The sequence below is a fragment of the Theropithecus gelada genome, chromosome 3 (genome assembly GCF_003255815.1).
Source record: "Theropithecus gelada isolate Dixy chromosome 3, Tgel_1.0, whole genome shotgun sequence".
Classification (NCBI taxonomy): Eukaryota; Metazoa; Chordata; class Mammalia; order Primates; family Cercopithecidae; genus Theropithecus; species Theropithecus gelada.
In genome coordinates, this window is record NC_037670.1 from 136,610,968 (window position 1) to 136,623,860 (window position 12,893).

The window sequence follows — 12,893 nt, forward strand, 5'->3', positions numbered from 1 at the left end:
AAGGTACATACTTCAAGACTGTCCGTCCTTTTACCTTTTCTAAAGTCTGTTTTATCAAACATACAACGAATTTGGTTTTCAGCTTATTTATTTCAGAAATAAATTTGCTACATCCCATAAATGCAATGGATGGCATTTCATATGCCTAGTTCTATCTACTTTCTGGTTATGTTTTTTGTTTTTCAGATTAAGAAAAGCTATTATTTTATTTGAGCCTGTATTGACAATCATTTCTTGCTTTTTCTGGGAGGAAAGAATGATAACTCTGGAATTGATGATGGAAAAAATACTCCCTTTTTAGTGTTAACTTCTTCCCTAATTTATTTTCATGCTTCTTCCCTAAATGCTGCCACATAACATTTCACCCCAAATTCTTAAATTTTTTAACCTTTATGATCCATTTAGGAGTGTATCTGTTTTTATGAATTTATTCATAATCTTGTCTCCATTAAAAGATACCATTGCTCATTTGCTTAATCCTCTTGAATATCAAAGCCTCTAGTCAAAGCTCGTATGTCATCCAGCTCACTTTCGCTTAAATATTCTATAATAGAAAACATTTTTAAAGCAAGGTGACCTGAACTACCATTTGTTCCAAATAAAGTTTATTATTTGGTTTTTAAATAGCATCTTTTGACTTATACCAAGGCACTAAACACTTCAGAATGGTTTAGTTTTTGAAGCACTGTGCCAAAGGTTTAGAGTATTATCCTCTACTAAGCATTGATTCTTCTGTTCAGTGTCTTGTAGCATATGAGTACCTAGGGTGTACTCATTTTCTATAGAAACTGGTGTTCCCTAACTCATTACTTTCTATTTATCTACAATGAGTTCTTTACACTACTCTCAGCCAGCCTGCCTTTAATAGCTCTCCTCCTTCCTACAATCTGCCCTTCTAGTTTTGTAGCCTCTATAGATTTCATCTTTCTTCATGCCCTGTCTTCCAAATTACTGAGACATTTAAAAAAGCAATAGAAAAAAAAGAAGATTATTGAGCCACGTGTATAGACTGCTTAATGGATCTTAAAATGGCCAAGCTGCTAGCCAGGAATTTTCAGCTTTATATTAAATCTCAGCATGAAAGCCAGAAAGAGAGCACTGTATGGGATATTGTCATTACAAAAAGAACTTGGTACTTTAAGTTCCCATAGCAAACAGTATTTTTAGATTCAATTTTTATAGGGATTATTTGTCTATTTGCCACAGTTATTTATTTATGAAAAAAGTACATGATTTACATGATTTATTTTCTGTTTTGATATATTAAAGGCTAATAAGTTAAATATATAAATAAAGGTAATTTATGACAAAAAGCTTATTCTGTAGGATTGCCTCTCAGGATATTTTATAAACAATATAGAGGGCTGTGTATCTTTAAGAAAAATATTTTGTCTTGATAGTATAAAAATGTGCCATTTTTCCTATTTAGAAACTCTTCAAAGCATAGCATTTAAGAATTTATATTTTATATTTGTTCCAATTAGAAATATGGATACTTTTGGTTATAAAAGTTGATATATAATACTGCCTAACTTCATAGGGACTTAGACATTCACAGTGTCCATAAAAAAATAATAAAAATAGTACAGAGCAGTAATAAAATATATATTGTATTTCATTAACAACATTCCTGCTGTCAAGAGGAGGAGGGGAAAACCGAGGTTTCTCCATCATAATCCAAATGTTAAGATATTTGCTCAGGGAGTGTATTATGAGCTACAATGAGCTTGGGCTCTGGAGTCAGACTTTGTGGATTCCAGTCCTCTCCATTTCTTACTGGCTGTGTAACCCTGTGTGTAACCTTTTTGTCAAGGAAAGGCCACTACTCAGTATGTGAAATAGAAAGCTGGATTTACTGTTGGACAGTGGAGATATGTACTTGTGAGGCACAGTTTTCTGAATAAAGCAGACTGCTGATCTTGTTGAGGGTTTTGAGACTAGTAGAGGTTAGGGACCGGCCAACTGTCAGAAGCAGGAGGGTGTGTGGGGATTGGGGCCCATTAGCTTTGGCAGTATAGTCATTAAATTAGGCTGTTGCTAATGATTCAGAAATGTGGTAATGGAATTAAATTCTCACTGACCCATTGGGATGAGTTTAAAACTGTTTATGATTCTTACTACTTAACAATAATAAAACTACCTTCCTCATAGGACATTTCTGATAATTAAATCAGAGACTACATGTAAACTTCCTAGCATAATGCCTAATAGAAACAGGCCTTCTTCTTTATCAGTCTGACCTTAAAGAGAGTAAAGCCTATTCCTGATAATTAAATCAGAGATTACATGTAAACGTCCTAGCATAATACCTAATAGAAACAGGCCTTCTTCTTTATCAGTCTGACCTTAAAGAGAGTAAAGCCTCTCAACTATGAAAGCCCCAGCTTTTGGAGCTCCAGATCATCACACTGGGCAGCGTGGCCACTCAGATTTGTCTCACTCCTCAGATTTATACAGTACATGCTGTTCATTTGCATTTGTGTGTGTAGTTAATACACAGCTCTGCAATGTCAGCATTTTCTGCAGTATTTGTCTCAGTCGTAAGTAGATATCATTTGCTTTCTATGCCAGTGGGCTTTTTGTGGGTTTGGCTTTGTCAAGCTTTTATGAGCATCACATATCTCTGTGAGAACCTGTTGAAAGCTCTGAACACTATCCCCTGAAAAATGTATATATACATATACATGTTTTTATGTTATAGCATCTTGGGTTCTCAGGCTTCGTGAAAGTTCAGGCCCTGCTCTTCAGAGCTACCTCTGTTCAAAAGGATAAATTCTCTGTCAGAATCTTCACCTCTAGAAACATAGGTTTCAGTTTAAAACACTGAACAATATAAATGAAAACAGCGACTTAGAAAACATAAAACGTATCTTGGAATTTCAAAGCAAAGGTTGACATTGACTACATAGGAGGGTGCCAGCTCCTGGGAGCCACAGTGACCTTTTCTAGGCAAAAGACTAGGCCAGGGCAGTGTGGGTTTTGAATATTAGTGTGCATAAGCCAATGGATTATGTACACTAATATTCATTGGCTTATGTACACTAATATTCAAAACCCATTGCCCTGGCCTACACTTTTGCCTAGAATGCAACTCCTAAATGCTAATACCCAAACTTCCTTTAGCCACAACATAATCCACAACATAATATATAAGTAAACCCTATTAAAATGTCCATACTCTTTGACCTAGAAATTTTACTTCTCCACCTTGGGATCCTGCTGTGGGCCCTACCCCTAGAATTCAATTAATTAGGTCTTGCCCCAAGTAATTCTGGTCCTAACCACTCTGGGGAAAGCTGAAATACTTTTTATAAAGTCCAGACATTGTTATAATATAGCAAGTTACCCCTGACCAGTCTTCCCCTCTGGTCACATTTTTGACATCTGTCTGTCTTGCACCTTTCAAAACCTATGAAATAATTTAAGAGTTTTTCAAGATCTTGTCTCAGGTCACTACACCATTGGTTCTTAAACTGCATCAGACTCACCTGGTCAGCTTTTTTAAATGCAGATTTCTGGACTCCATCAAAGGGTTTCTGATTCACTAGGTTCAGGGCTAGGGCCCAGTAATTTGCGTATCTAATGAGTTCCCAGGTGATGCTGATGCTCTGGTTTGGGATCCACACTTTGAGAACTACCACTGGAGTCCTTGATACGTCGTTGGTCCTACGGACCCATTTACCACTTGTCAAAAACAGTGGATTATTTATTTATACCAGCTACTCAAGCTCAGGAATTTAATTTGTATTATGGAATTATTTATAATCACTGTAGGTTACTTTAAAAGGAGAACTGCCCTTTGTTACTGTCTAATAAAAAGTACTGCAGAAATGTCTTTAAGCTTAAGAGGATGGGACAAGGGAAGAAAAGGTGTTTTAAACAAATTATTCCACAAATAAAAATAAAAAAATAAAAACAGCCCTTAGTAAAACAGATTGTTTCCTCTCAGCCCTAACCTGCCTCTTTGCTGAAAGAAGCTTTTGAAAAGAGACTGCATCCCTACCCAGGAATAGGTCACACTTGTAATATAGCTCTATTCAGGCTATTCTGCCCTAGAAGGAAATAAGGAGCTCTTGAGGCTGGAGAGATTGTTGACTGTGCTTTCTGACTCTCTTTGTATCAGAATGAGAGAATGAAATTATGTTTATGTTCAAAGTCAACCATTAAGATATCTGGTCCCCTCTACTAATCATACCTCCTAAATGCTAAGGCCCAAACTTTCTTTGACCACAACATAATATATAAGTAATCCACATTAAAATGTCCATACTCTTTGACCTAGAAATTCTAATTCTAATAATTTATCTCAATAAAATTATTTAAAAATGGCAAAAAATTAGGTACAGGTGTTTTCACTGCAACTTTATTTATGGTAACAAGAAATGTATGCAACCTAAGCATCTAACCTGGGGAATCGGTTAAACAAATTTTGTTATGTTTCAGTGTTAGAATATTGTGGTTCTTGCAAGTAATTTTGTAGAAGGATATTCAGTGGTGTGGAAAGTTATTTGTAGCATATTAAATGGAGAAAAAACATGTATCAACAAAGTATTTTTTGGAATTTTAATAAAAATATATGTTGAAATATACAGGTATACCTCAGAGATATTAAGAGTTTGGTTTCAGGTCACCACAATGAAGACAATATCACAATAAAGCGAGTCACATGGATTTTTTTTGGCTTCCTAGTACATATAAAAGTTATGTTTGCACGTATTAAGTATGCAATAATGGTATTATGTCAAAAAATAATGTATATACCTTAATTAAAAGATACTTAATTGCTCAAAAATGCCTACACTCATCTGAGCCTTCAGTGAGTTGTCATCTTTTTGCTGGTGCAGGGTCTTCTGTTTGCTCAGTGTTTGTCTGCTGACTGGTCAGGGTAGCGGTTGCTAAAGGTTGGGGTGGCTGTGGCAATTTCTTAACAAAAGACAACAATGAAGTTTGTTGTGTTTATTGACTTCTCCCTTCATCAAAACGTTCTCCATGTAAGTTGATTTGCTTTTTTATCATTTGTGCATTCAGTGGAGTAGCACTTTCAGCCCCCTTCAACAATTTTTCCTTTGCATTCCCAACTTGGCCAGCTAACACAAAAGGCCTAGCTTTGAATCTGTCTTGGCTTTCCACATGCCTTTTCCACTAACCTTAATCATCTCTGGCTTTTGATTTAAAGTGAGAGACTTGCGACTCTTCACTTGAACACTTAAAGGCCATTGTAGGATTATTCATTGCCCTAATTTGGATATCGTTGTGTCTCAGGGAATGGGGAGGAGAAAGGGGAGAATGGCAGTCAGTGGAGCAGTAAGAACACACGTTTATCTTAAAGCCCACCATCTTATATGGCTGCAATGGCTCCCCAAAACTATTACATAACAATTAGTAACATCAAATATCACTGATCACAGATCACCATAACAGATATAATAATATGAAAAAGTTGGAAATGTTGCCTAAATCACCAAAATTGGACAGAGAGATACAAAGTGAGCACGTGCTGTTGGGGAAAAATGGCATCAGTAGACTTGCTGTGTGCAGCGTTGCCACAAACCTTCGATTTGTAAAAAGCACAATAAAGTGAAGTATGCCTGCATGTGAAGAATCATCATCTTAATGTTAATGGTGGTTATTTCTGAATGGTGAGATTATGGGTATTTTTTCTTTTCACTTTACTTGAAAGTTTTACAGTGAACTATGTGTTCAGTTTTTTTATTCAGAAAATTGTTTCAAAACACTATAAAGGTTAGTCAAAATAATTTAGTAAGAGTTTTAATCAAAGTATTACACTGGTCAACCAAAAAGTACAGAAGTTCACTGAGAGCTGTTCCTTTACATTTTGAATGAGAGAGGATGGTAAAAGACCGAGGACAGTACGGGGTGCCTCTCTGTAGGAAAGAAGGGTCCAGAAAGAAACTACTGGAGGCAGATACTTTGTTGGCTCTGCTGTGCTTTTAAATTATAAGGACAAATAGAAGCTGTGAGTAGTATTTTGATCTTACTGCAGAAAGAGGGAACTGATTCCTATGAATAACATTTTTACATTTACTTTTTAATTCTTTTTTTTTTTTTTTTTTTGACAGAGTCTCATTCACTGTCATCCAGGCTGGAGTGTAGTGGCACAATCTTGGCTCACTGCAGCCTCCATCTCCTAGGTTGAAGCGATTCTGCTGCCTCAGCCTCCTTACTAGCTAGGATTACAGGCACCGGCCACCACACCCAGCTAATTTTTGTATTTTTATTAGAGACAGCATTTCGCCATGTTGGCCAGGCTGGTCTCGAACTCCTGGCCTCAAACAATCCATCTGCCTCAGCCTGTCAAAGTGCTGGGATTACAGGCAAGAGCCACAGTGCCCAGCCTACTTTTTAATTCTTAAGATTGCAATATAGTTACTATCTGGCCATCAGGTTACTAACATTGGTCCAGGATTATCACTAAACATAAATTCAAAAACCAAGAAATGAAGACTTTTTTTTTTTTTTTTTTTTGATAGTGGGGTAAGAGCTGCAATAGCTTCTGAGATTTCAGATAGGATTCTCAAAGACCTCACCAGCATATCATAACAACCAAACTGACTTTTGAAAATAATTATAAAATTTAGGTATGTGGAGCACAGAAAATCCTATTGAAACCTTTGAAGATTTCTTGTACTACTAAAACAATTTCTTCACTAAAAGCTAGTAATGCCAGCAATGTTGTGGGTTTTTTTGGTTTTGAAATATCCCTGGGCTATTTATAGTTCTGGGTCTTCTCTTATAGAATTATCAGTGTCACGTATAAATGTTAAATTTTAAATAAATCATTCCTGAAGTTCATAAATAATACTTGAATACATCAAAAAATACACACTTACATTCTAATAACTGTAGGAATCATCTGTTTGATATTCATAAACTTCCTGTTCTTTATTCCTTTTTGAGTAAGAGTTTGTTCATTCCAGTGGTTTTCACAGGAAGGTGGGTGGGGGTGGTAACAATGCTTCCCAAATCATTATAACAATATCCTCTCCCTAACTGTGAATCACTGGTTTAGAACACAGCAGAAATGGCAGCTTGCAGTGAGATTCAGAGCAAAGCATCTTTCTGCTCTGAAAGACTCTGACCACTACTATAGCCTCTTAATGTATTCTTAAGTATATTGGATATGTTAAATAGAATTATTGTTCCCTTAGCTTATTTTATACAACTGAAATAACTTATTTTACATTTCTGTATTTTATTTACTGGCTATCATATATGACCAATAATCAGTGTTCAGTGGACTGCTGGGATTTGATAAAGCTAGTATCTTTTGATGCCAATCTCATCTGTATCAGTTTCAGCAATCAAACATTTTCCTGATACGTTTTAACTTTAGTTATCTTACTGAAAATTATCACATTCTATTTGAAAGGTATTATTTCTTAAATGCTTTAGACTGTATAGAATCAGAATTAAGAATGAGAAAAGATTGGAGAATAAAGTGGGAATACAAAAAGGACAATGAACAACCCTTTACTAATTGCTAACATGTGATTAGCTTTTGCTGCCTTTTTTTCTCTTTCTCTTGCCTACATCTAAAAGTGTCCTTCATTTTCTTCTCTTTTCCATTTTATCCATTCCTTTTTGTTAATGCGCCTTTCACTGATGGGGATATTGACTAACTAGGAAAATAGTAGAAGGTTTGAGGCTTCGGACCTGAGAGGCGTGGAGGGAAAGAAAGTTTTCTCTAGTATTGATATTTCCTTTTTCCAGAAAGGTGATGTGAACCTACTGACCTTTCAAAATAGCAGGGGTGGCAGCTTGCCCCAGCCGAGACCTTCACCAAGATTTGCCTGGATGCTCCCACAGACGAGTGAAATTCTCAAGCATCAGGAACTAACCCTTTTCTTTTATAGAGACAGCTATGCATTTTTGTTAACTCTGGCCCAGTTAAGACCTGTTCAAATGAATCTGAATGATTTTGTGTGCCTTTTCTAGAAAGTCAAAGGTACTTATGACAATTTGCCATGAAAGTGAATTTAATTTTCCTATAAATCAAATCCATCAAGGAAAATACCTCTCAGTGAGACACAGCTTTTCACCTAGTGTCCAGACAAGGTGACCATGTGTGAAAGTACAAAAATGGAAAGGAAGTGGAGTTGACCTTCAGGAAAGAAAAACTCATTTTAGATTTAGGGGGAAAATATACCATATGCCTGCGTGCACGTGCATGCAAACACACACACACACACACACAAAAAACACAGCTTAGTGACTGAGTGTTTTGAATCAGGTTTTGAACTGGAAAGCTGTAGGGCTTAATTTTTTTTTAATTTGTTCAGTTTGAATAGGACTTACCATCAGGTAAAGAACAGTTTTTCTCAGGAGCTTGGAATTCCTAATTAGTATTATCTATATCTTCCTTAAGAACTTACAATGTGTTGCTTTTTGTCTTTCTCTGTTTGCATATGACATCATTTGGTAAACACTAGATCATTATCCCACATAGGATCTTTTGGTAAACACTAGAAATTTGGAATGATTTTATAACACAAGAAGTACCAAAAAAAAGTGTATAGATTATTGTTCCTGAAACTTTTTTTGCGTATTTAAAATTAAAAGCACAAAGTAGAAAGTAAAATATACCAAAACCATGGTGTTTTTTCAATGCATATAATTGTTCCTTGGCTTGCTTATTTTGATTTACTCTCAGTTTTATTAAGATTACTGATTATCTGGTTTATGTGTTTTGTATAAACATCTGGTTTGGTTTCATTGATTGCCACTTAATAACTTTAGATAAACAGTCAGTTGAGCATTTTGTTTTAATCTAGATTTTTTGAGGAGTTTCTCATTTTTAAGACTCTACATCTTTACACCATGAAGTCAACCCACAGAAGTGTAAGGTAAACAACCACTTGCTGTTTTAAGCTTCTGTGTGTTGGGACAGTTTGTTATCTGGCATTAATATGACAATACCTGACTGATAAACCTTGATTTGTCAGTATTCAAATATAATTGCCTCTTTTTAGTCATTAATATAGAACCATATGGACAATGACTAGCAAGACCTTGAATGTGTTCATGATCTTGTTCCTAGGATGTGTTATCAAATTAAATTTTAAAATACAATGGATTTTTTTTTTTTTTTTTTACAACATGCTGTAAATAAAAGACTACATCTCTTTGATATCAGTGTCTTTTTTTTCTATGAGTGAATACCCCAGATCACAAGACTGGGAATCTTGAGTGATACTATATTACCTTTCTCCATTTGATATGTTTATCTCACTGTATGGCATTTGTGTGTCTCGATTTGGGGAGAAATAAATTATGCTAGTACAATTAGTTGTAAAGCATGTTTTGGTAAACCAAACACTATTTTCTTACTGTTTTGCAGGAAAAAACACTGGAACTGCATCAGGGAGGTACAAAGCTTCATTGTTGACTTGGTTGTTAACATGAGGCAAAAACAGCTAAGATAGCCAGTCATTTATCATAGTGGACATTGGCATATGCAAGACTTGTAGCACTTCACTAAAGAGGATGGCTTGGTAGAGAAAAAGGTTTTGGGTCATAGCTTGCTTATCTCTAAAGTGGGTTTTTGATTCTAGGTCCTTCCTAACTGTAAGCCATGATACACTGTACCATAAGCACTTTTTCAATATGTGGGATGCCTTTGTTCCCTAATCCCACCCTCTTTACCAATGGTTTATCAAAGTCTGGAAGCTGAGCTGTATTATCAGACTTGGCCAGTAGATACCTTTGTCTGTCCTAGTGTATTATTCTACCCTAAAAATACTTTGTTATGTTCAGGTACTTCTACTCTAATACCATATCTGTGTTGCTGAAAAACTTTGCATTCTACAAAAATCACACAATAAGAATAATAGAGATCATATGGAGGAGAGGGCTAGGGACAGATCGTTCAAAACCAATGGAACTTTGTAACCAGAGCAATCCTAATAAAAAGAGCAACATGGTTAAATCTCCACTGGATTTGCATCCAGAATCAGTCCAGTTAAGTAATCCCAATAAAAAGAGTAATATGGTTAATTATTTACTGACTTTGCATCCACAATCATAGTCCAGTTGATTCTTTGCATCCTTGAATTCTAGGATTCATGCTTCTTTCTTCAAAATTTAGGTCCTTGGGGGCACTTACGTCGAGTTAAGTTCAGTTTCATCAAAATTAAATCTCTAACCCTGGTTATAGATCTCTGTCAGTCAGGTGTTTTTAAAACCCAGGAAGAAATGCCTTTGAGGGGTCTTCATCCTAATTCTTGACTTTCTTGAAAATGTCCCTATTTGCTGTAAGGAAGGACTTAGAATTTTCAGGAGTTGTGTTAAAGATCTGTATGTATTACTTAGGCTTGGTTTAAATAATGAGAAAGCTTGACCCTGATTGATTCAAACCATTATTGTGCTGGCAAAAATACATATGAACCAATACAACTTCTATTGTATTCTGACATTATTCTTCAATTTATGAAATATACATGAGCAGATTCAAAGGAACATATATTAATAAAGACTGTAGTCTAATTACACTTCATAAATATCATTTCTTTTTTTATCAGCTGTCTACAAAATATAATATCTATCACAAAATATTTCTTCTTCCAAAACCTGTAGAAAAGGTTATATGTTTTCCTAAAAACAGAAACCATTTTTAACTCTTATTCCACGTAGTGTTTATCTTCTTATACTAACTTACAAAGTTATGAAATTGATCATATCAAGTTTTCATTAGAACAGTGGTTTGTGCCTTCACGTAAAGCATTATCTCTGTCTAAGCAGCTGGGAGTAGTAAAAAATAAAATAAAATACAAAACGTATCTCAGCCACCATCAAGAAATTACATTAGAATCTCTGTGTAAAAAAATCAGCATATTTTCAAAACTCTCAAGTTCATTCATACATACTGTTAGAATTGAAAATTGTTGCCTGAAAATAAAAATAATGGTATTCATTAGGATATCATTTTCAGTAAAGTTCCATTTAGACATTCCATTGAAGCCAGTTCTAATCAGATTAACTGCTGGCAGAATTCATTGTTAATTGTTACAAGTAATTTGCAACATATACCATTTGTGTAAACTAGACCACCTATTCTTTCAGAGATACAAGATTTCTATCACTTTTTGGATTTATTTAATACTGTATCCGAAATGCTAAGAATAAACTCTGTTGTGTCTTGTTTTATTGTCCAGCATCATTTTATTCCCTCATCCTTCCTCTTTGAAGTCAAGTGATTTTTCTGATGTGGTCACATATTTGCAGAGGATTCCGTTGCATCGTGGAGATGGGATTTATGATACTTAATGTCACTAAGAACATAAGAGTAATTGTCAGTAGACAAATAAATTGGAGAATTATGTTTTTTAAGTGTCCTGAACATGACTGAATCTCAGGTGTTTCACAGGACCTTTAAAAGACTGCTTATAGCTATATTTTTTGAAAGCAGCCCAAATCCTGATGGGGCCAAGCAACTTGAAGAAAGTAAGGCCAAACCACCTGCCTTAGCAGGCAGGCATGTAACTGGAAATGGAGAACACGAATCCAGTGATTTAGTATCTTACTTGCTATATATGGGCTATCTTAAAATTATACTTGGTTCTTTTTTCTCCTCTGATGCTTCTGACATTCTTTTTTGATTATTTTTAAAAAGTTTTTGTGGGTACATACTAGATTTATGTATTTATGGGATACGTGAGATATTTGGATACACATATACAATGCATAATAATCACATCAGGATAAATGGAATATCCATTACCTCAAGAATTTATCCTTTGTCTTACAAAAATTCTAATTTTACTCCTTTAGTGATTTTTAAATGTACAATACATTATTATAGAGTATTGTCACTTTGTTGTATTATGAAATACTAGATCTTATTTATTTAATTTAACTATAATTTTACCCATTGACCATACTCCCTTCCCCCTACCCCCTACTAGCCAGCCTCTGGTAACTATCCTATTTTCTATCTCCATGAGCTCAATGTTTTAATTTTTAGCTCCCACAAATAAGTGAGAAGATGCAAAGTTTGTCATTCTGTTTCTGGCTGATTTCATTTAACATAATAACCTCCAGTTCCATCCATGTTGTTGCAGATGACAAGATCCCACTTTTTAATGGCAGAATAGTACTCTACTGTGTATACCACATTTTCTTTATTCCTTCATTGATGGACACTTAGGTGGCTTCCAAATTTTAACTATCATGAACAGTGCTGCAACAAACAGGAGTGCAGATATCTCTTCAATATACTGATTTCCATTCTTTTGGGTATATACTTAGCAGTGGGATTGCTGGATCACATAGTAGTTCTATTTATAGTTGTTTGTTTGTTTGTTTGTTTGTTTTTTGAGACCGCCCAGGCTGGAGTGCAATGGTGCCATATTGGTTCACTGCAGCCTCTGCCTCCCGGGTTCAAGCGATTTTCCTGCCCCAGCCTCCTGAGTACCTGGGATTACAGGCGCACACCACCACATCTGGCTAATTTTTGTATTTTTAGTAGAGACAGGGTTTCGCCATGTTGGCCAGGCTGGTCTCAAACTCCTGACCTCAGGTGATCCGCCCACCTCGGCCTTCCGAAGTGCTGGGATAACAGGCTTGAGCCACTGTGCCCGGCCTTATTTTTAGTTTTTTGAGAAACCTTCATACTGTTTTCCATAGTGGCTATACTAATTTATGTTCCCACCAACAGTGTATGAGGTTTCCCTTTTCTCCACATTTCCACCAGGATTTGTTATTTTCTGTCTTTTAGATAAAAGCCATTTTAACTGGGGTGAGATGATATTCATTGTAGTTTTCATTTGCATTTCTCTGATTATCAGTGATGTTGAGCACCTTTTCATATGCCTGTTTGCCATTTGTATGTCGTCTTTTGAGAAAAGCCTATTCGGGTCTTTTGCCCATTTTAAAAT

The 12,893-nt window shown here is 35.5% G+C and overlaps 1 protein-coding gene across 3 annotated transcripts in view; it reads left to right on the forward strand.

Moving 5' to 3' along the window:
* Positions 1-12,893, forward strand: part of ZNF277 (zinc finger protein 277) — a 141,899-nt gene that overhangs the window by 55,544 nt on the left and 73,462 nt on the right. The gene's annotated exons all lie outside the window — the stretch shown is intronic.